We start from the raw sequence: 23,532 nt of genomic DNA, 5'->3' as shown, positions 1-23,532 counted from the left end.
GACTTTGCAAGTTTGTCATTTTTTTTCTCTCTCCTCCAGTCAGAGTGCAATATAGTCTGGGGTCAACTGTACCTCCTGGAATCTATTCATGCTTATAATGACAAGTCACATAGTCAATAAAGTTTCTCATCCCTCACCGTGTGTATTGATCTTGCTCATGCACTGTAGAAGTCATTTCTAGGTCTGGTATTGGAGTGGGGGGGCCCTTCCTGGACTGGAGCCAAGGGCAGCCCCTGGGGGACTCTACTATTTTTTAAAGGCGAGCAGTGTTAGGCAAAAAGAGATTCTGGTGTTGGGTGGCAGAGAACCCTACACTAAATCTAAAAAGATTTGGGCAGTTCCCATCACCTTTAACCCACTTCTGTCACCCCTGTTTCTGTCCACTTGTCCCTTCCCTCACCTTGTGACCCTATGCTCTGGGCATATGGACTGACGCACGCTTAAGGAGGAGTATAGAAACAAGAATTGAAAGCATGTTAAGTACTAAAAAGAATGCTCAGGGCTGGAGAGATAGCTTAGCGGTTAAACGCTTGCCTGTGAAGCCTAAGGACCCTGGTTCGGGGCTCGATTCCCCAGAACCCAGGTAAACTAGATGCATAAGGGGTACGCATGCATCTGGAGTTCGTTTGCAATGGCTGGAGGCCCTGGCACACCCATTCTCTCTCTCTCTCTCTCTCTCTCTCTCTCTCTCTCTCTCCCTCTCTCTCTCTCTTCCTCTTTCTCTGTCTGTCATTCTCAAATAAATAAATAAAAATTTCTAAAATTTTTTTTAAAAAAGAATGTTCATTGGGAACCAACTGCAAACATTCCCTTCTATATTTTGCTGAACTATCTCCCTAAGGAGAACATTAAGGATTTTTTCAATTTCAGGTTTAATTTTACCAAGAAAAAAAGTTACACATTCGATGGCTCCTAATCTATCTTCTTTGTTCTGTGTTCTATGGCGAAGTGACTGTATAAAATTCTTTCTTCTTGGGGCTGGAGAGATGGCTTAGAAGTTAAAGCGCTTGCTTGCTGTGGTGGTTTGATTCAGGTGTCCCCTATAAACTTAGGTGTTCTGAATGCTAGGTTCACAGCTGATGGAGATTTGGGAATTAATGCCTCCTGCAGGCAGTGTATTGTTGGGGGTGGGTTTATGGGTGTTATAGCCAGTTTCCCCTTGACAGTGTTTGGCACACTCTCCTGTTGCTATTGTCCACCTTATGTTGGCCAGGGGGTGATGTCCACCCTCTGCTCATGCCATCATTTTTCCTGCCATCGTGGAGCTTCCCCTACCCCCAAGCCTATAAACCTCTTTTTTCCCACAAGATGCTCTTGGTTGGGTGATTTCTACCAGCAATGCAGACCTGACTGCAACAGTAAAGTGGTACCAGGAGTGGGATTGCTGCTGGACACCTGACTGTGTGGTTTTGGTCTTTTGGAGCTGATTTTCAAGAGGAATGTGGAAGGATTTGAAACCCTGGCCTAAGAGATGCCTTGCAGTGCTGTTAAGTACAGCTTGATGGACTATTCTGGTTTGAGCTGCAAGACCTGAAGGCAGTAAGAACTATGGACTGTGAGGTTTGGCTTATGGGGGTGAGAAAGAACTTTTGCCTGGACTGGGCTAGCAGTTTATGTGAGAAGCTTGCTCTTGTGCCCGTGTCCTGAGAAGTTGTGCAGGGATGCTTTGCGTAGAAATGAACTGGTGTGAGCAGAGGGATATGGCACAGAAAGAAAAAAAAAATCTTTGGGTGAACTGCTGCCTGTTCAGCTGCAAGTGAGGGATTACAACCTTTGAGATTGGGTCACCTGACCTGCATTGGGGCAACAGGAAGAATGTAGACTCTTTTGAAGGGGCCTGAGTACTCAAGGAGTGTCCTTTTCTTCAAAGTCTGCTTTATTCCCCCCCCCCCAGATTAACAAATTGGCACCCTTCCTGGTATTGTGGAGTATAAGAAATGCAGGAAAGAGGGTCACTGAGTTTGCAACAGTGGCTTGCAGTGGAGAATGGGGGGGGGGGTGGTGTGGTGTGGTGGTGGTGCTGGGACCATCAGATGGCTGCTGAGGAAAGCTGCCGGCCCCGATGAAGTTTCCCAGGACTGTGAGTAGCCTAGCTGGAGGGGTGGAACTGGAATGCCAGAGACTTGTTGCTGGTTAGAATTAGTGGACTTGGAGATTTGTCACTGGCTAGAGTTGTTAGACTTGGAGCTGCAGAGTTTGGTGTTTGCTTTTTAAATCATGTATTTCTTGAATATTTCTTTGCTATGCCCAGTGCCATCTTTTGCAGTGTGAATGTTTATTCTGTGCCATTATGGGTTTTCTGGGGAATTTTTGGTATTGTGGCTCAGTTAAAAGATCTTGGACTATGGGGATGTATGAACATCATTAGAATTGATAAAAACTATGGGGACTTTTAAAGTCAGACTGAATGCATTGTATTTTACATCATGTATGGATATCAGTTTATGGGGTCCAGGGGTGGAATGTGGTGGTTTGATTCAGGTGTCCCCCATAAACTTAGGTTTCTGAATGCTAGGTTCCCAGCTGATGGCAATTGGAAATTAAAGCCTCCTGGAGGGAGTGTATTGTTGGGGGAGGGCTCATGGGTGTTATAGCCAGTTTCCCCATGCCAGTGTTTGGCACACTCTCCCGTTGTTATTGTCCACCTTATGTTGGCCAGGGGGTGATGTCCACCCTCTGCTCATGCCATCACTTCCCCTGCCATCGTGGAGCTTCCCCAACCCCCAAGCCTATAAGCCAAAATAAACCTCTTTGTTCCCACAAGCTTCTCTTGGTTGGGTGATTTCTACCAGCAATGTGGACCTGACTGCAAGACCTGCAAAGTCAAAGGACCCAGGTTCAATTTCCCAGGGCCCACATAAGCCAGATGCACAAGGTGGCACACACGTCTGGAGTTCGTTTGCAGTGGATGGAGGCCCTGGCGTGCCCATTCTCTCTCCCTCTGTCTCTCAAATAAATAAATAAAAACAAAATATATTTTTTAAAATTCTTTTTCTATCTTCAGCTGAATTCAAGGTGGGAGATGGCTGCAGTGACCTTCTCATTGCTGGGACAAACACTCAATCAGGAGCAGTTGATGGGAGGAAAGGGTTTCTTTCAAGACTTGCAGATTACAGGGGACGCTTCATGGTGGAAGAATCAGGCTCACTGCAGCATGCATCCACAGGGGGGCGGGAGAGAGAGAGAGCAAATAGCCAGTTTAAGCCAGCTGGTGCACCCCTGAGCTTCCCCCAGTGACCCACCACCTCCAGCAGGGGCTCTGCTTGCTAAACTTTCCACTTTGCCAAAATACCTGAGACAACAGGGACATTACCTTCAGACCACCAGAGAAATGAAACTCCTTGTCCTAAGCACCGAGGCCCTGCTTTTCTAGCTCTTTGGAGTTCTTCAGAACACACGTGGGCTGCTAAAAATTATGTTTGTTGCCGGGCGTGGTGGCGCACGCCTTTAATCCCAGCACTCGAGAGGCAGAGGTAGGAGGATCGCCGTGAGTTCGAGGCCACCCTGAGACTACATAGTGAGTTCCAGGTCAACCTGAGAGCTAGAGTGAGACCCTACCTCGAAAAACCAAAAAAGAAAAAGTTTATTTGTGTGTGTGTTGGGGGGGGGGAGCACCAGGACCTCTTGCCGTTATAAATGAACACCAGATGCATGCATCAATTTTCACATCTGGGGATACTTGCGTACTAAGGATATGAACCCAGACCAGCAAGCTTCGCAAGCAAGCGCCTTTATCCACGGAGTCGTCTCCCCGGCTCCACATGAGGGTTTTGTTTCAGTGTTATTATTATGTGTACGTGTGTGTCTGTGGTGTGTGTATGGTGCGTGTGCGTGCATGCCCCGCGAGCATGTCCCATGTGCACACATGTGGACGCTAGACGAGAACAGTGGGTGTCCCCTTTCTATCACTCTTCCATTTTATTTCCTTGAGACCCAGTGTCTGACTGAACCTGGAGCTCGCCATTTTTCAGTCAGGCTAGCTGACCGACAGCCCCCTCATTCTCTGTCCCCCAAACTTCTGCCCTCAGCACTGGGACTACAGGCACCTGTGGCCATCCCTAGATTTATTTTTTTTGTGGGTACTGAGGCTCAAACTCAGGTTGCTGTTTATTAAAAGTGGTTACTAGCTCAATTTTGAAAAAAATTAGCTAATGTGGTGGTGCACGCCTTTAATCCCAGCACTTGGGAGGCAGAGGTAGGAGGATCACCGTGAGTTCAAGGCTACCCTGAAACTACATAGTGAATTCCAGGTCAGCCTGGGCTAGAGTGAAACCCTACTTTGAAAAAGGAAGGGAGGGAGGGAGGGAGGGAGGAAGGGAGGGAGGGAGGGAGGGAGGGAGGGAGGGAGGGAGGGAGGGAGGGAGGGAGGGGAGGAAAAGGAAAGGGAGGGAAGGGAAGGGAAGAGAAGGGGAGGGGAGGGGAGGGGAGGGGAGGGAAGGGGAGGGAAGGAAGGGAAGGGAAGGAAAGGAAGGAGAGGGGAGGAAGGGGAGGGGAGGGAAGGGGAGGGGAGGGGAAGGAAGAGAAGGAAAGGGAAGGGAATGAAAGGAAGGAAAGGAAGGGAAGGGGAGGGGAGGGGAGGGGAGGGGAGGGGAGGGAAGGGAAGGGAAGGAATAAGGGAAGGGAAGGAAGGAAGGAATAAGGGAAGGGAAGGGAAGGGAAGGGAAGGGAAGGGAAGGAATAAGGGAAGGGAAGGAAGGAAGGAATAAGGGAAGGGAAGGGAAGGGAAGGGAAGGGAAGGGAAGGGAAGGGAAGGGAAGGGAAGGGAAGGGAAGGGAAGGGAAGGGAAGGGAAGGGAAGGAAGGAATAAGGGAAGGGAAGGAAGGAAGGAATAAGGGAAGGGAAGGGAAGGGAAGGGAAGGGAAGGGAAGGGAAGGGAAGGGAAGGGAAGGGAAGGAAGGAATAAGGGAAGGGAAGGGAAGGGAAGGGAAGGGAAGGGAAGGGAAGGGAAGGGAAGGAATAAGGGAAGGGAAGGAAGGAAGGAATAAGGGAAGGGAAGGGAAGGGAAGGGAAGGGAAGGGAAGGGAAGGGAAGGGAAGGGAAGGGAAGGGAAGGAATAAGGGAAGGGAAGGAAGGAAGGAATAAGGGAAGGGAAGGGAAGGGAAGGGAAGGGAAGGGAAGGGAAGGGAAGGGAAGGGAAGGGAAGGGAAGGGAAGGGAAGGGAAGGAATAAGGGAAGGGAAGGAAGGAAGGAATAAGGGAAGGGAAGGGAAGGGAAGGGAAGGGAAGGGAAGGGAAGGGAAGGGAAGGGAAGGGAAGGGAAGGAATAAGGGAAGGGAAGGAAGGAAGGAATAAGGGAAGGGAAGGGAAGGGAAGGGAAGGGAAGGGAAGGGAAGGGAAGGGAAGGGAAGGGAAGGGAAGGGAAGGGAAGGGAAGGGAAGGGAAGGGAAGGGAAGGGAAGGGAAGGGAAGGAATAAGGGAAGGGAAGGAAGGAAGGAATAAGGGAAGGGAAGGGAAGGGAAGGGAAGGGAAGGGAAGGGAAGGGAAGGGAAGGGAAGGGAAGGGAAGGGAAGGAATAAGGGAAGGGAAGGGAAGGGAAGGGAAGGGAAGGGAAGGGAAGGGAAGGGAAGGAATAAGGGAAGGGAAGGAAGGAAGGAATAAGGGAAGGGAAGGGAAGGGAAGGGAAGGGAAGGGAAGGGAAGGAATAAGGGAAGGGAAGGAAGGAAGGAATAAGGGAAGGGAAGGGAAGGGAAGGGAAGGGAAGGAATAAGGGAAGGGAAGGAAGGAAGGAATAAGGGAAGGGAAGGGAAGGGAAGGGAAGGGAAGGGAAGGGAAGGGAAGGGAAGGGAAGGGAAGGGAAGGGAAGGGAAGGGAAGGGAAGGAATAAGGGAAGGGAAGGAAGGAAGGAATAAGGGAAGGGAAGGGAAGGGAAGGGAAGGGAAGGAATAAGGGAAGGGAAGGAAGGAAGGAATAAGGGAAGGGAAGGGAAGGGAAGGGAAGGGAAGGGAAGGGAAGGGAAGGGAAGGGAAGGGAAGGGAAGGGAAGGGAAGGGAAGGGAAGGAAGGAATAAGGGAAGGGAAGGAAGGAAGGAATAAGGGAAGGGAAGGAAGGAAGGAATAAGGGAAGGGAAGGGAAGGGAAGGGAAGGGAAGGGAAGGGAAGGGAAGGGAAGGGAAGGGAAGGGAAGGGAAGGGAAGGAATAAGGGAAGGGAAGGAAGGAAGGAATAAGGGAAGGGAAGGGAAGGGAAGGGAAGGAAGGAATAAGGGAAGGGAAGGAAGGAAGGAATAAGGGAAGGGAAGGGAAGGGAAGGAAGGGATAAGGGAAGGGAAGGAAGGAAGGAATAGGGAAGGGAAGGAAGGAAGGAAGGAAGGAATAAGGGAAGGGAAGGAAGGAAAGGGGAGGGGAGGGGAGGGAAGGGAAGGAAGGAAGAAGGGAAGGGAAGGAAGGAAGAAGGGAAGGGAAGGAAGAAAGGAAGGAAGGAAGGGAAGGAAGGAAGAAGGGAAGGGAAGGAAGGAAAGGAAGGGTGAGAAAATATTTAGCTAAAATGAATAACCTTCCAGGGAAATTTACAAAACCCGACACCAGAAGGAACAGTAAGTGTGGACAAGCCAATAATCATAGGAGAAATGAAAAAAAATGTGTCAGTCCTCCCTCAGAAAGTAACAAGGAGAGTAGCTCACTGAGCCATTTGCCCAGCCCCTCGTGGATATCCCGCCGTGCAACCCTCTTAAACATGAGCACATCAGAGGTGACAACAACTTAAAGAGAAGTTTGGGTAGTTGCTACTTAGGAAGAGAAGCCAAAAGGAAGAATGTAAGGCATTCAAGAACATGATGCTTGGGCTGGAGAGATGGCTTAGTGGTTAAGGCACTTGCCTGCAAAGCCAAAGGACCCAGGTTCAACTCCCTGGGACCCATGTAAGCCAGATGCACAGTGGCACATGCGTGTGGAGTTCATTTGCAATGGCTGGAGGCCCTAATGTGCCCATTCTCTCTCTCTCTGCCTCTTTCTCTCTTTCTCTCTCCTTCCCTCTCTTTCTTAAATAAATAAATTAATTAAATAATTAAGTCTATATTTTTTAAAAAAGAACATGATGCTTGGGCTGGAGAAATGGTTTAGTGGTTAAGAACAGGATCCCAGCACTCGGGAGGCAGAGGTAGGAGGATCACCGTGAGTTTGAGGCCACCCTGAGACTACACAGTGAGTTCCAGGTCAGCCTGGGCTACAGCGAGACCCTACCTCAAAAACAAACAAGCAAAAAACAAAAAACAAAAAAACACAAACAAAAATAAATAAAAGGCGAGGATGGCATACTTGAGGATCACAGCGCAAGGCTGTTCTCTGGCTTTTATTCCCATACACAGACACATGTCACTATATCCTGAGGACCTTGGCTTCTAACTGGCCATCTCCTGGAGGCCACCCACCTTTCCTAGAAGTCACCATAAGGCAATTCTCCACATGGAATTGTGCTTCCTTAAATCAACAAGAGTCTCTCTGGCCTCAGGGAAGACCCACGTTAGCTCTCTTTGGAGGGCTTTAACTACACACAGACACACATACCATACACACACCCCATACACGTATGCACATGTGAAACATGTCAAGCTAAAAAAAAAAGTTTTAAAAAGAAAGCCTAGCCGGGTGTGGTGGGGCACGCCTTTCATCCCAGCATTCGGGAGGCAGAGGTAGGAGGATCATGGTGAGTTCAAGGCCACCCTGAAACTATAGAGTGATTTTTCCAGGTCAGCCTGGACTAGAATGAGACCCTACCTCGAAAAACCAAAAAAAAAAAAAAAAAAAAAAAAAGATTAGACCTGAGCTGGTTAAAGGCGCTTGCTTGTAAAGCCTAAAAGCCTGACAGTCTGGGTTTGATTTCCCAGTTCCCACGTAAAGCCAGAAGCACAAAATGGTGCCTGTGTCTGTAGTTATTTGCAATTGCAGGAGGCCCTGGCATGCCCAGACTCACTCTCTGTCTGCCTCTTTCTCTCTCTCTCAAGTAAACAAACAAACAAATATTATCTTTTTCTAAAACAAGGTTAGATCCAATCTAAGAGGAGGCTGTTTAAATACTTGATGATACATCCTTGCTGTGGAATAGCAGGGAATTTGTAAAAACTGCAGGGTTGTTCTTATGTAGAAATACTTTCCAAGATCTATCATTAAGTATTTCTATGTATATAGTATGACACCAGTGCTGTTTAAAAAGACAAAATTGGACATACACACACACGTATATATATATTTATAGCATCATATATGCATATACATCCTTCATTATATACACACTGGTGCACAAAAATGAGTAACTTCCATTTGTCTGTGGTAAAGTAGAAAAAGGAAGTATGGAGCATACTTGGAAATAATTGTCCCCTTCCTAGGAAAATGAGACCTGAACCTCAGTCTACTTGTGCCCAGAGCTCCAAACTCCCTTCTCCTGTTCTCACAGAACCCTTGTCCTTGAGTCCCTAAGCATCCTTTACTTTTATTTTTTTAAAGATTTTATTTTCATTTATTTATTTGAGAGTGACAGAGAAAGGCAGAGAGAGAGGGAGAGATACAGAATGGGCGCCCCAGGGCCTCCAGCCACTGCAGACGAGCTCCAGATGCGTGTGCCCCTTTGTGCATCTGGTTAACGTGGGTCCTGGGGAGTCAAGCCTTGAATCGGGGTCCTTAGGCTTCACAGGCGAGCACTTAACCACTAAGCCATCCTTTACTTTTATTTCATCATCCTTAACAACATCTATGACACTACCTCTGTCAACCCAATCTCACCCCAAAAGTTCCTAGAAACTATGATTAGGTTAGGGTACTAGGCAAAGACAAAGGGACTTTACAGATGTATTGCACTCCATAGCAGTTGATCTTCAGCCAATGAAATGAGACATTATTCTAGGTAGGTCTGACTTTGTAAGCCTGAAGCCCTCCAAAGAGAACATGGGTCTTCCCTGAGGTCAGAGAGGCTCTTATTGATTTAAGGAAACAAAATGCCATGTGGACAATCACCTTATGGTGATTTCTAGGAAAGGTGGGTGGCCTCCAGGAGATGGCCAGTTAGAAGCTAAGGTCCCCAGTACATAGTGACACAGAAATGAACTCTGCCAGTGCCCTTCATGATGTAGGGGGCAGCATCTCCAGATGAGAATACAGTGTGGCTGTCAAGTCTTGATTTCAGCCTTGGGAAGCCCTGAGCTAAGCCATGCCAAGCAAAGGAAGGCTCAAACCTCTGACCCACCGAAAAGCGGATAATACCTATGGTTTTCAGTCACTATGTTGATGGCAATTGGTTACATGGTAGAAACTAATATAGTGACCAAGATCTTCTTGGATTAGAAATCACCAGACATGGCCATTTAAAATAGATTCTGGGGCTCTGTCCCAAATCTACCTAATTAGAATCTGCCTTTCCTAGAAGCACGGGAGCCTGGATTTTACAGACTTCCAAATTGACTCGGATGCACATTAAGACCTCAGAATGAATTTACTGGGAAAATAATTGCTCAGGTAATCTTGGACAAAGCACATTCGACAAATCTGAGATTTGGAGACTGTTCTTTTTAAAGGTTATACTATTCAACAGGCTTATTCATAAAATGAAACGATTATCAAAGAAAATTAACAGCGTTCTTTAGAGTGAAAAGCCACGCGGCTCGTCACCACTTATTCATTCCGTTCACTGATGTTTTATAGCCCAATATAACCAGAATTTATTATAGAAAGTCGTTACCTGTCAGAATCATGACTACTCTAGAATAAATCTCCAGCAGTAGCTTAGCTTCAGTTTTTCCTGGCACCCAAAGTCATGTAGCTTATATGCTAATGGCAACACTTCTAACAATTGATTTTAAAAAAAAAAAACAGAGTTAAGATATGTGTCATTTTAATACCATCTTCAGAATAGCTAAGACAGCTGGAAATTTTCTCTTTGCTATGCTGGAAAATAGAGTTTCTTTCAAATGCTGTGAATTCACCAATACCAGTTAAAAACAATACTGTCAGGAATATTTGAAAAACGGCACAGATGTCTTTTCATGAATTTGTCAATTCGTTCACCCAAACGTTTGACTTTGTTCGGGAACATCAGAAAAGCTTTTTTTTTTTTTAATTTTGGTTTATTTTTATTTATTTATTTGAGAGTGACAGACAGAGAGAGAAAGACAGAGAGAGGGAGAGAGAGAGAATGGGCGCGCCAGGGCTTCCAGCCTCTGCAAACGAACTCCAGCCCGAGAAAAGCTTTAAAAAAAAAAAAATTAGGGCTGGAGAGATGGCTTAGCGGCTAAGTGCTTGCCTGTGAAGCCTAAGGACCCCGGTTCGAGGCTCAGTTCCCCAGGTCCCACGTTAGCCAGATGCACAAGGGGGCGCATACGTCTGGAGTTCGTTTGCAGAGGCTGGAAGCCCTGGCGCGCCCATTCTCTCTCTCTCTCTCTTTTCCTCTTTCTCTGTCTGTCACTTTCTAATAAATAAATAAAAATTTTAAAAATGCAAAAAGAGCCTCAGTGTGGATTTTGACCTGGCTGAATCTAGCAGGCAGAATGGACGTCTAGCAGCAGGAACTCTGATTCAATATAAAATTCCATGAATAGAGGCCTCATCATACTGCACACGACACTCTCCAGGCTGCCCTGGGATGCTATTCCTTTCTGCCTCTTTTTTTTTTCCAAAAGATTCCTGTCACCTTTCAAAGGTGCTTTATATCTATGACATCTGGCATCTCACCTCAACTCACCCTTCTGAAGTGATTTCGGATTTCCACTGTGTACCGTGGAGGTGTTTTCATCGCTTTGTCCCGGGTGGTTTTCCTGTCAAAGACCAGACACATTTCCCATCAGGACAGCATATCTAAGCCTTCTTCTCTTGGCTGGAAAGGCTGTTTGCCCCATCACATGTTTTTCCTTCTTACCTCCCAAACTAACTTGTTCGGTTACACTTCACCTGATTGTTACATTGAAACACCAAAACCAGCTAAAATCAAGAAAGAAAGAAATAGATAAATAGGGTAAAAGAAGCCATGCACTCTATGAGCCCCCCATCCCCTTGCCGTAAAATTTCCCAATAGCATACTTTAATTGTGCTGTAATTATTCATTTGTCTGACTATTTTGGTGTGTATGGGGGTTATGGTGTGTGTGTGTGAGTGTGTTTGTGTGCACCTTCATGTGTAAGTGTGGGTACAAGCATGATACGCTGCGTGTGTGGAGGCTGGTGTATGGTTTCAGGGGTCCATCCTCACCTTCCACCTTACTTGAGACAGAGTCTGTCATTGCTCACCCCAATGTTCATCACACGCGTCCCACAAGCTTCTGGAGCATTCTCTTGTCTCTGCCTCTCATTTTGCCATAAACACACTGAGATTACAGATGATCACACTACAGCATCCAACTTTTAAGAAAAAAAAAATTCTGGGCTGGAGAAATAGCTTAGCGGTTAAGCGCTTGCCTGTGAAGCCTAAGGACCCCAGTTCGAGGCTCGGTTCCCCAGGACCCACGTTAGCCAGATGCACAAGGGGGCGCACGCGTCTGGAGTTCGTTTGCAGAGGCTGGAGGCCCTGGGGCGCCCGTTCTCTCTCTCTCTCTGCCTCGTTCTATCTCTGTCACTCTCAAATAAATTTTCTTATTTATTTATTTTATTTGAAAGAGAGAGAGGAAAAATGGGCAAGCCAGGGTCTCCAGCCACAGCAAACGAACTCCAGGTGCATTCACCACCTTGTGCATCTGGCTTTACGTGGGTCCTGGGGAATCAAACCTGGATCCTTTGGCTTTGCAGGCAAGAACCTTAACCATTAAGACATCTCTCCAGCCCCAGCATCCAGCTATTATATACTTTTTGGGGATCTGAACTCGGGTACTTATGGTTGTATAACAAGTGCTTTATCTACTGCACCGTCTCCCTCGGTCCATTTGTCTGACTTTTTGAGTTAAACATTGCATATCATGCATTCTTTTAATCTCCTACAACCTTCTTTAAAACAAGGCAAATGCCAGGCACTCAGTCACTCTGTGTGGAATTTTATTTACCTACTTTGTAGCTCATTCCACCCCGCCCCCCCACCACCAAAGAGCATCAATCCAAGCAAAACAAAAGGGACAGCTTTGCAGGAATTTGGAAGTAAGGGGGATTATATTGTCCTCTGAGCATTATCTAGAAACTCAATCTATCATCAGAGTTCAGACATACAGTCATCTTGAACTATACGATTCCCAGCTGAGTGGAGCACCCGCCTGTAATCCCAGCATTTGGGAGCCAGATGCAGAAGATTCGTGAATTCAAAGATAGCCTGGACTATGTAGTGAGTTCCAAGCTAGCCTGGGCTACACAGAAAGCCCCTGCTGTATATGTATATGTATATGTATATGTATATGTATATGTATATGTATATGTATATGTATATGTATATGTATATGTATATGTATATGTATATGTCCAAGCCAAGACCAGTTAAATATTAAAAGTGCTATGTTAAGCCAGGCGTGGTGGCACATGCCTTTAATCCCAGCACTTGGGAGGCAGAGGTAGGAGGATCTCTGAGAGTTCCAGGCCAACCTGAAACTACAGTGAATTCCAGGACAATCTGGGCTAGAGTGAGACCCTACCTCGAAACCCCCCCCAAAAAAGGGGGGGTATGTTAAATGAGCCAGTTGGGTTTCCCCTGAAGACCAGAAGAAAGTCTCAGGCTGTCTGGCTGAGGAATACATTTAAACCTCTCTAAACAACCTTTCCTTGACTGTTGCTTTCCTTTCCACATGGCTCTGAGAGACAGCACACATGCTTGCTGTCAAAAATGTTTTGGGCTGGGCGTGGTGGCACACAGCTTTAATCCCAGCACTCAGGAGGCAGAGGCAGGAGGATTGCTGTGAGTTCGAGGCCACCCTGAAACTACATAGTGAATACCAGGTCAGCCTGGGCTAGAGTGAGACCCTACCTTGAAAAACAAAAAAAAAAAAAAAGGGGGGCTGGAAAGATGGCTTAGTGGTTAAGCACTTGCCAGTGAAACCTAAGGATCCTGGTTCGAGGTTCGATTCCCAGGACCCACGGAAGCCAGATGCACAAAGAGGTGCATGCAGCTGGAGTTCATTTGCAGCTGGAGGCCCTGATGTGCCCATTCTCTCTCTATCACTTGCAAATAAATAAATAAAATATATATGAATGTATGTATGTATATGTATATATTATATATATTATATAATATTATATATATTATATATAATGTATATATGTATATAATATTATATAATATATATATATATACACATATATATATATATACACACACACACACACACACATATATATATATATATATATATATATATATATATATATATATATATATATATATATAGTGAGGGGAGCTGGGGAGACAGCTCAATGATTAAGCACACTTGCCTTTGCCATGTAAGCATGAGGGCTTAATTTTCTCTAAGTTTAAGTCCCCATCAGCCACATAAACAGCTGGGTGTGGCCACACACAATCCTGTATCCTCAGGCCTGTGGGGAGCAGATACCAGAGAATTACTGGGGCTCTGCGGTCAGCCAATCGGAACAACAAAAAACAAATGGTAGCTCCAGGTTCAGTGAGACCCTATCTCAAAGAAACACGCACATGAGCAATACAGAGGCAGACACCCTTCCTTCACTGGCCTCCACGTGCATGCACACGGGGCGTGCACATCTGTACACACACGCACAGACACCACAGACACGGGCAATAAATAATAAAGTTTAAAAATATGCCGGATGTGGCGGCGCACACCTTTAATCCCAGCACTCGGGAGGCAGAGGTAGGAGGATCGCTGTGAGTTCGAGGCCACCCTGAGACTACATAATTAATTCCAGGTCAGCCTGAGCTAGAGTGAGACCCTACCTCAAAAATACCAATAAATAAATAAATAAAAATAAAAATAAAATAAAGTTAAGGTGGAGAGTGGCCAAGGAATATACCTGATGTTGACCTCTGGCCCCCACATGCCTCTGTGTGTGTGTGTGTGTGTGTGTGTGTGTGTGTGTGTGTGTGTGTGTGTGTTTGTGCATGAACACACACTATTTTAGTGCTTTGGTCTTTGTTTCTCTCAGTTATATCACTCCTTGTGAATTAATACATTGCCTTTCTTTTTTGTTGTTGTTGTTGTTCGATGTAGGATCTAACTCTAGCCTAGACTGGCTATGTAGTCTCAGGCTGGCCTGGAACTCAAGGCGATCCTCCTACCTCTGCCTTCCGAGTGCTGGGTTTAAATGCGTGCGCCACCACACCTGGCTACATTGCCTTCCAAATTTGATAGATCTCTTTATGTCTTCTTTATATTTATTTATTTAAGAGAGTGAAAGAGAGAAAGAGGCAGATAGAGAATGGGCACACCAGGGCCTCTAGCCACTGCAAACAAACTCCTGACGCATGTGCCCCCTTGAGCGCATGGCTTTACACGGGCCCTGGGGAATCGAACTAAGGTCCTCAGGCTTTGTGAGCCATCTCCCCAACCCAAACTTGATACATCTCTTGATATGAGCTGGATTACACAACGGTCCTTCTTACTGAGTAGCACTGCACGGTACCTGAACCCTATAGCTAGAAGAAAGGCCCTAAACCAGGCCTTACGGGCTGCCGGGGCCTTCCCCTCACCCACACATTCTGCTCAAAGGGCCAGCAGTGAGTGCTGACACGTGCCTCCCACAGCCCTTTCCCTGTGGCTTTGGCATACCTCATGTGGCTGCTGAGAGGCTAAAAGGGGGAAAAGAAAGGTCAGGATAAAATGAGACAATAAAACTGCTTTGAAGGCCAGGCATGGTGGTGCACACCTTTAATCCCAGCACTCGGAAGACAGAGGTAGGAGGATCGCCGTGAGTTCGAGGCCACCCTGAGACTACATAGTGAATTCCAGGTCAGCCTGGGCTACGGTGAGACCCTACTTCAACCCCCCCCCCAAAAAAAAACAACAACAAAAAGAAAGAAGCTGTGCTTTGAAAGTACATTTTGAATATGATGGAGAATGGAATGTCAAAGGGGAAAGGGGGGGGGGAGGGAGGGTATTACCATGGGATATTTTTTATAATCATGGAAAATGTTAATAAAAATTAAATTTAAAAAAAAATGCTAAGACAAAAAAAGAAAGCACATTTTGACGTACTGTCAGCAAGAGAAAGCCCTACCAAGTAGGCAACTGATTTTATTAAGCATCTGCTTAAACCTTCTCGGGGGTTCTGCTCAGACCCCACAGGACCCACACAGAAGCTTGGCAGGGAGGTCTGTGGGTAACTCACCCTGAAATAATATCCCCCAGTTCTTCCTCTCCTTCGTGCTCAGAGAGCTTGGCCATGACTCTTTACAAAGTCAATGGTTAAAAGAAATAGAAAAAACAAAAACAAAAAACTTCTAGCCCAGCGTGGTGGCACATGCGTTTAATCCCAGCACTCAGAAGGCAGAGGTAGGAGGATCACTGTGAGTTCGAGGCCAGCCTGAGCTAGAGTGAAACCCTACCTCAAAAACAAAAGCAAAAACCCTTCTAAATCATTACAGAATATTTGGTTTCCTTAAAGTGGCTGACTCCCCAAATGCAAGAATTCTGGCTAACCTTCCCTGATGATGTTATCGTAACAGCTGTGGGCAATTTCAGCAAGTTTAGGGATTCTTAATCAGTTCTCAAATCAGGCTTCAGAAACTCTTTAGTCTTAATGATCTCTGACTGCTACCGGAATGCAGAATGTTGACATTGCTAAGCATCATGTGGCCTTGTCATCACACGAAAGCCGTGGTACTTCTTATGCAAAGCCCAAGATAGCTAGTAGCCTTTTAGGATTGACAGCGCCAATTATGACAACTTCAAATAAATTCCCGTCACTCAGGGTGCCAACGACCTACTACCCCAAAGCTTCATCTGTTATTTTATTTATTTATTTATTTATTTATTTATTTATTTATTTATTTATTTATTTTGGTTTTTCGAGGTAGGGTCTCGCTCTAGTCCAGACTGACCTGGAATTCACTCTGTAGTCTCAGGGTGGCCTCGAGCTCACGGTGATCCTCCTACCTCTGCCTGCTTCATCTGTTATTAAGAATAATCTTAAAGCTACTCCACTCCAAATCTGGTCAGTGTGGAAAACAAACAAGGGTGCAAAAACAAGGGCAAAATGGTCTAGAATTTATAACCAACAAGAGAAAAACAAAAACCCTTCCTACAACTGACAGCTGCCAATATGCTGAACTTCTGACTCAGTTCTGGAATATTTTTTTCCCCCACAAGGTAGGGTTTCACTCTAGCCCAGGCTGACCTCGAACTCACAGCGCTCCTCCTACCTCAGCCTCCTAGGTGCTGGGATTACAGGCGTGCGCCACCACACCTGGCTCCAGTTGCAGGTTATTTTATACTGCAGAGAGCCTAGGGGCTCCACGAGACAGAACTGACGGAGTGCTTCCTCATTTTCTTTTCAATGGTCTACATAGGCATTAGCAAAAGGTGGGGGCTGGGGCGATGTCTCAGTGGGGAAAGTGCTCGCCACACAAGCATGACTTGACTTTAGATTTCCCCCATCAACCACGTCAAATGCCAGGCATGGGGCTGTGCATCTGTAGTGTTGGGGAGGCAGAGGTAGGAAGATCCCGGGCGCCTCCTGCCCAACTAGCATAACTGAATTGGTGACCTCTGGGTTCAGAGACTGTCTCTAAAATAAGGTGAGCAAACTACTCTATAAGCACTTTACTTAATTCATATCCATACATTAATGCTACTCTCACTGTTTTTTAAATTTTTTATTTATTTATTTATTTGACAGCGACAGACACAGAGAGAAAGACAGATAGAGGGAGAGAGAGAATGGGCGCGCCAGGGCTTCCAGCCTCTGCAAAGGAACTCCAGACGCATGCGCCCCCTTGTGCATCTGGCTAACGTGGGACCTGGGGAACCGAGCCTCGAACCGGGGTCCTTAGGCTTCACAGGCAAGCGCTTAACCGCTAGGCCATCTCTCCAGCCCTACTCTCACTTTTGATTAGAGAAGGTTCTCTTTTCAGACCTCTGGGATGAGGCACCATAGTGCTGAGAAGGGGTGGAGGAGTGTCCAGCACTGAAACTTCTCCATCACACCCTCTGAGGCTCAGGGCCCATTGCAGAAGAGGTGGCGGAAAAAACGTAAGAGCCAATGGAAGGGTAGGACTCCTTACAATGCAACTGTCCAGACAGAAATTGGTCTGGACATCCATAACCTTGCAGTGCCCAACAATACCTTCACAAGACCCTCATAATAGGAGGAAAAGATGATGACATCACAATGAAAGAGAGATTAATGGAGAGAGGGAGGGGTTAAGATGGAGTGTGGATTTGTGAAGGGGAAAGTGGGAGAGGGGAGGGAAATATCATAGTTTATTGTCTGTAAATATGGAAGCTATCAACTGAAAAAAGTTAAATAAAAATAAATAAAGTGAGGGTGATTGAGGAAGACAGCCAACATCAACATCTGGTCTCTGTGCACATGCACACACGTGCACCCACACTCACATGAACATGCACACACATAAAAGGGTTACTCTTGCAAAGCCTGACAGCCCTGGTTTGATTCCCCAGTAACCATGTAATGCCGGAATCACAAAGTGGCTCATGCATCTGGAGTTCTTATTTAGAAGAATCCCTTGCATGCTTTCTCTCTTTCTTTTGAATAATTGTTTTTTGTTTTGTTTTGAGGTAGGGTCTCACTCTAGCTCAGGCTAACCTGGCATTCACTGTGTATTCTCAGGGTGGTCTCAAACTCACAGTGATCCTCCTACCTCTGCCTCCCAAGTGCTGGGATTAAAGGCATGCGCCACCACACCCAGCTTTCTTTTGAATAAATATTTTTAAGTACTTCAAAAAAACAAGATATCTGAAAAAAAAAAAAACAAGATATCTGGGCTGGAGAGATAGCTTAGAGGTTAAGGCACTTGCCTGCAAAGCCAAAGGACTTTGGTTCAATTCCCCAGGACCCATGTAAGCCAGATGCACAAGGTAGCACTTGCATCTGGAGTTCATTTGTAGTGGCTGGAAGCCCTGGCGCACCCATTCTCTCTCTCTCTCTCTCTCTCTCAAATAAATAAATAAATAAACCAAGATACCAGCTTCCTACTAGCATACTCAATGGGGAGTACTGACTTGATATATGTGTATTGGGTACCTACCATTATGGTGAATCAGGAACACAGTGATGAATATCAGATAGTGTCTCTGCTTTCAGCAAGTTAAGTAGATCATGGAAGAGATATCATTCAAGTACTAACATAAAATATAAAATAGCAGTAGTGACAAATGCTACAAAGAGATTGTGGTGGGTTTTTTTAAGAATATATTTTATTTTTATTTATTTATTTGAGAGAGAAAGAGGCAGAGAGAAGGAGAGAGAGAGAAAGAGGCAGAGAGAGAGAGAGAGAGAGAGAGAGAGAATGGTTGTGCCAGGGCCTCCAGCCACTGCAAACGAACTCCAGACACGTGCATCCCCTTGTGCATCTGGCTTACGTGGGTCCTAGAGAGTCGAACCATGATCCTTTGGCTTTTCAGACAAATGCCTGAACCGCTAACCCATCTTTCCAGCCCAGAGATTGTGGTGTTTTAAGGGTGCGTAATAAAGGAAATTATCTAGCACAGAAAGTCCCATGATACTTTCCTGATACAGTGTCAGTTAAGCCCAGAACACGCAGCAAGGGATGGGGTGAACTAGACAAAGCCAGGAGAAGAGGAGAAAGCACATGCATGCAATTGTCTGTGGGGTGTGTGTGTGTGTAGAGGAAGGATATAGGCGGTTCAGGCAGGAACCATCTGTACAGACATGGAGGAGATGTTTGTATGCATATGTTTACACATCAATTCTTCCGAAGCTGGTGTCAATGGCTGGCACATAAAGGTATTCGGTGAATAGATGGAATAAATCATTCTATTTCACTGATAGACTTTACAGTTGTGAATTTCTTCCTGCCTAGAGTCACCCTTTTATTTTAATCTATTCTGTAACCAAGCAGATAGCTATAACGTTTCCTGTTTTATGAACCCGACCTGTATTTTAAGAATCATAAATATTACAGTTAAGCAAGTGAAAATTAAATTTTCATGTGATCTTGCTTAGTTGGAAAACATCTGGAACCAGTAATCCATCTTTTCTTCTGCAGGAAGTTGAAAGCTGCTTTAGTCTTTACAATACTGGCCATAAACATGTTGCAATTTTTAATTTTACATCGCCACCGGTTTTATTTGGGGTAATATAAATTGGGTTATCCACTTACTTTTGACATTTACTATTTCTCTTTCACAATACAATCTTTTGTCCTTTGTTTCATGTTCCTTTAGAACCCTCTACACAGTAGCTACAAAAACTTCAGCCAAAGCTGAAATGCCTCAGAAAATGACTCATGTCATCACACAAGCTGCTATAACTTTATGTAGAGAAAATGTTTCATCTCCGTTTCTAGTGTTAAATGGGAAAAAGAGAAAGGGTTTTTGATTTTGAGATTTTTGTTTGTTTGGTTGGTTGGTTTGGTTTTTTCAAGGTAGGGTCCTGCTCTCGCCCAGGCTGACCTGGAATTCACTCTGTAGTCTCAGGGTGGCCTCGAACTCACAATGATCCTCCTAAGCTCTGCCTCCCAAGTGCTGGGATTAAAGGCATGTGCCAGCACGCCTGGCTCTGATTTTGAGATTTTTGCGTGTGTGTGTGTGTGTATACATGTGTGTGGGCATATGTGTGTGTATGCATGTGAAAGCCAGACATAGATGTCAAATGTCATCCCTAGTCAGTCTACCTTATTTTTGTTTATTTTTTAAAAAATATTATTATTCACTTGAGAGAGAGAGGCAAAGAAAGAGAGAATGAGAATGGGTGCACCAGGGCCTCCAGCCACGGCAAACGAACTCCAGACACATGCATTACCTTGTGCATCTGGCTTACATGGGTCCTAGGGAATTGAATGTGGGTCCTTGAGCTTTGCAGGCAAGCACCTTAACCACCAAGCCATCTCTCCAGCCCTTCTACCTTATTTTTTTCAGATGGGGTCTGTCACTGAACCTAGAACTCACCAATTGAGCTAGACTAGTTAGCCAGAAAGCCCAAGGGATCCTCCTACCTCTGCCTCCCTGGTGCTGATTTTCACATGGGTGGTGGGGGGTCAAACTCAGCTCCCCATGCTTGCACAGCAAGCACTTTACTGGGCCACCTCCCCAGCCCCCAAGAAGAGTCACCACTGCCCATCAGTGTTGTGCTAGAAAGTGCAGTGTTTAGACAGAATAACTGAACCCTGGCTAAGCCAGCAACTTGCTGTAAACAAATAACTTAAACCAAGTGCTTTTACAACATTCTATTTTCTTTATTTCTTTCCTTTCTTTTTTTTTTTTTTTTTTTTTGAGGTAGGGTTTTACTCTAGTCTGGGCTGACCTGGAATTCACTCTGAGTTCTCAGAGTGGCCTCGAACTTATGGCGATCCTCCTACCTCTGCCTCCTGAGTGCTGGGATTAAAGATGTGCGCCACCACACCCAGCTACAACATTCCCTTTTCTTTGCTTCATGTCGCCTTAGACCTCACATACACATTTGTTATTTGAACCAGTAAGCCAGTTGCTTAAACTCTCTTAGATGCAGTTTTCTCCCCAGAAGGAAACTGAAATTCTTAGGGGGATGAAATGAAATGGTGTGGAGTAAACCACAGTGGATATGGAAGGTGTTTAATGAGACATGAGCACCTCCTGTCCGAAACTCCCTAATTATGCTGGAAGTCCTGTGAAGAAGGCAAGACGGTGCCCATGGTGTGTGCCACTGGAGTATCCACGCTGACCGTAATGGCTCAGCACACGGTCAGGATTCAAGACGGTTTTGTTAGCCAGGCATGGTGGCACACGCTTTTAATCCTAGTGCTTGGGAGGCAGGGGTAGGAGTGTTGTTGTGAGTTCAGGTCCAACCTGAGGCTTCAGAATGAGTTCCAGATCAGCCTGGTGGGGGGAAGATAAAGTTTTGTTGATGTATTAAGTTTAAAAGTGCTGGAGAGATGACTGAGTGGTTAAGGCACTTGTCTGCAAAGCCTAAGGACCTAAGTTCGATTCCCCAGTACCCATGTAAGCCAGCTGCACTAAGTGGTGCATGCACCTGGAGTTCATTTGCCATGGCAGGAAGCCCTGGCTCGCCCATGCTCACTCTGTCCATGTCTGCCTCTCTCTCTCTTTCTTAAATAAATAAGTAAATAATTTTTTTTTTCAAGTTTGAAAGATTTCACCATTTGGGGAGAGATATGATACAACCCTTCTCCAGATTCATACGGCTGGAGTGAGTGGACACATAAATTCTAGAAACCTGATATAGGTATTTATTTTTATTTTTGTGTGCGTGCATGTGGTGTGCATACATGCATATATGTGTGTTTGGATATGCGTGTCCTATGCTTTATGTTGCTATATGTTTAGAGGTTGGCATCAGGGGTCTGCCTCCGTCCCTCTCCCCCTCATTTTTTTGAGACAGAGTCTCCCACTGAACCTAAAGATTACCCACTGGGCTAGACTAGCCAGCCAACAAGCCCTCGAGTGCCTCCAATGTCTATATCCCCAGGACTGGGATAACAAGCACACAGCACTGCACCAGGCTTTTGTGGGGGTGCTGAGGATCTGAACTCAAGTCCCCAGGCTTGCATAATAAGCACTTTATTCGCTGAGCTACCTCCCCAGCCCCCGTTGCGTATGCTTGTATACCGGCTTTATACAGCAATCCTGCGGACAGCTCAAAAGTCATGTGAAGTTACACAGAAACCCACAGGACAATAGAACTTTTCTCCCTGCCCTGGCACCCTAGGTACCTACCAATGCCTAGTCACGCAGTTGATCAGATGCTTCTCCTTGGGGAGCTTGCTATGCCAGGGAGATGCTGAAGGGACCAAACTGACGCCATGTTATGAGCATGTAAGGACCAGCATATGGTCCAGGGACAGTTTAGATAAATAAGTTTGTTTTTCTTTGTGTGTGAGAGTAAAATTGCAAAGTCAACCTTTGTAAGCAAAAATCTAAGAGTAAGATGAGTACAGTGACATAGTAAGAGATTAGCAGAAGGTGTGTGTGGAACCCTAGATAAGTAGTGGAAAATACAAAAACCCCAGCTGCTCAGCAGCCATTGTCCCAGTCCTCCCGACACTATGACTGACTGAACGGCTGCTCAGCAGTCCGGACTGAGACCTCCGCGAGACACATCACCGATCCGAATTCATCTGCCTGACACGCTGTCCGAACGACCGAGACGACCGAGACTGGCCTTGAAACACCGCGAACCGAGAGAAAAGTCGGAGCACGGACCCGCGCCACCAGGTTGTAAAACATCAGAAATCTTGCAGACCGAGTCTCGCGTTGAGACCGAGTCTCGCGATACTGCGTCCCAAGTCTCGCGATATCAGGTTGTATACATGTTAGACTCGTTAGAAATATTCTTGTGTTAGTAGTGATGAATATAATTTGGATATATATTATATTAGCTATAATATTAGTTGTGATAGTTTGGACTTGCTTGTGTGTGACTTTCATCCCAGTAAACTCCTTTGCGAGTACACCAGCGTCTGAGTATTATTGACCTTCGTGGGCGGAATCCTCTCAACCAATCATCTTTGAGAGTGCTCGCGACACACCATGACAGGCTTCAACGAGGTGCCGCCCTAACTAGGTCTAAGTTTCAGTTTCCTGGAAAGGCAGGCAAGACTTCTGGGAAAAAAACCAGGAACAAAGGGCTATTAATCAACGTGACTCTGACATGTGGCCAGGGAAGATAGATGGCCAGGGAAGATAGATGCCCAGGGGCCTGAGTCAGTTCCTGCAATACCTCTGGACTGTGACCAAAAAGGGCATGCCCAAGGTGGTGGGCTCTGGGGGCTGAGTCAGTTCCTGGAGACATGTCCAAACACTCCCAGGCATGTCCCATTCATGCCTTTCGCAAGCCTTGCGCGCCTTTCGCCCCAACCAATCAGAGACGTACAACTATCACTGCTGCTTGCCTAGCCAATCAGGTTAAAGATTACCTAACCCACCTGGAATTCCCCTAGTTGTGCTTAAAAAGCATGCTCCTCGCCTCCTGGCCATTTTGTATGAATGGTTGACCCCCGCATGCTGGCTGATTCTGCTGAATAAACGCTCTTTGTTTTTACATACTATTTGAGTCTGGAGTCTTTCTTCAGCGCTTCTCAGACCCTTACAATGCAAAGCTGCAAGCAAGTGGGCCAAAGGAAGCACCCAGTGGAGGGGAGATCAGCAAGGTCTTTCTCATGCCCAGGGTGCAACTTAGGATATATGGGGTTTTTTTTTTTTCTCCTAGAAGGCTAGCTATTATTTATTTTCCAAGCTCAGATTCCCTAACTGTTCTATTGCTTCCACAACCAATCTACTGGTTCTTCAGTTTCTTTCTGCTGTCAGTTAAGGGCATTTCTAGTGTTTGCATCCAGTGATGGAGAGCCTAGGCCACTCCACCTGGCCACGGTTTCTCTCTCTCTTTTTAAATATTTAATTTATTTATTTGAGAGTAAGGGAAAGAATGGGTGTGCCAGGGCCTCTAGCCACTGCAAATGAACTCCAGATGAATGTGCCACTGACTGACGTGAATATTGGGGATTCAAACCTGGGTTGTTAGGCTTTGCAAGCAAG

Source organism: Jaculus jaculus, chromosome 11, assembly GCF_020740685.1.
Source record: "Jaculus jaculus isolate mJacJac1 chromosome 11, mJacJac1.mat.Y.cur, whole genome shotgun sequence".
NCBI classification, from domain to species: domain Eukaryota; kingdom Metazoa; phylum Chordata; class Mammalia; order Rodentia; family Dipodidae; genus Jaculus; species Jaculus jaculus.
This window is presented reverse-complemented; position numbering follows the sequence as displayed.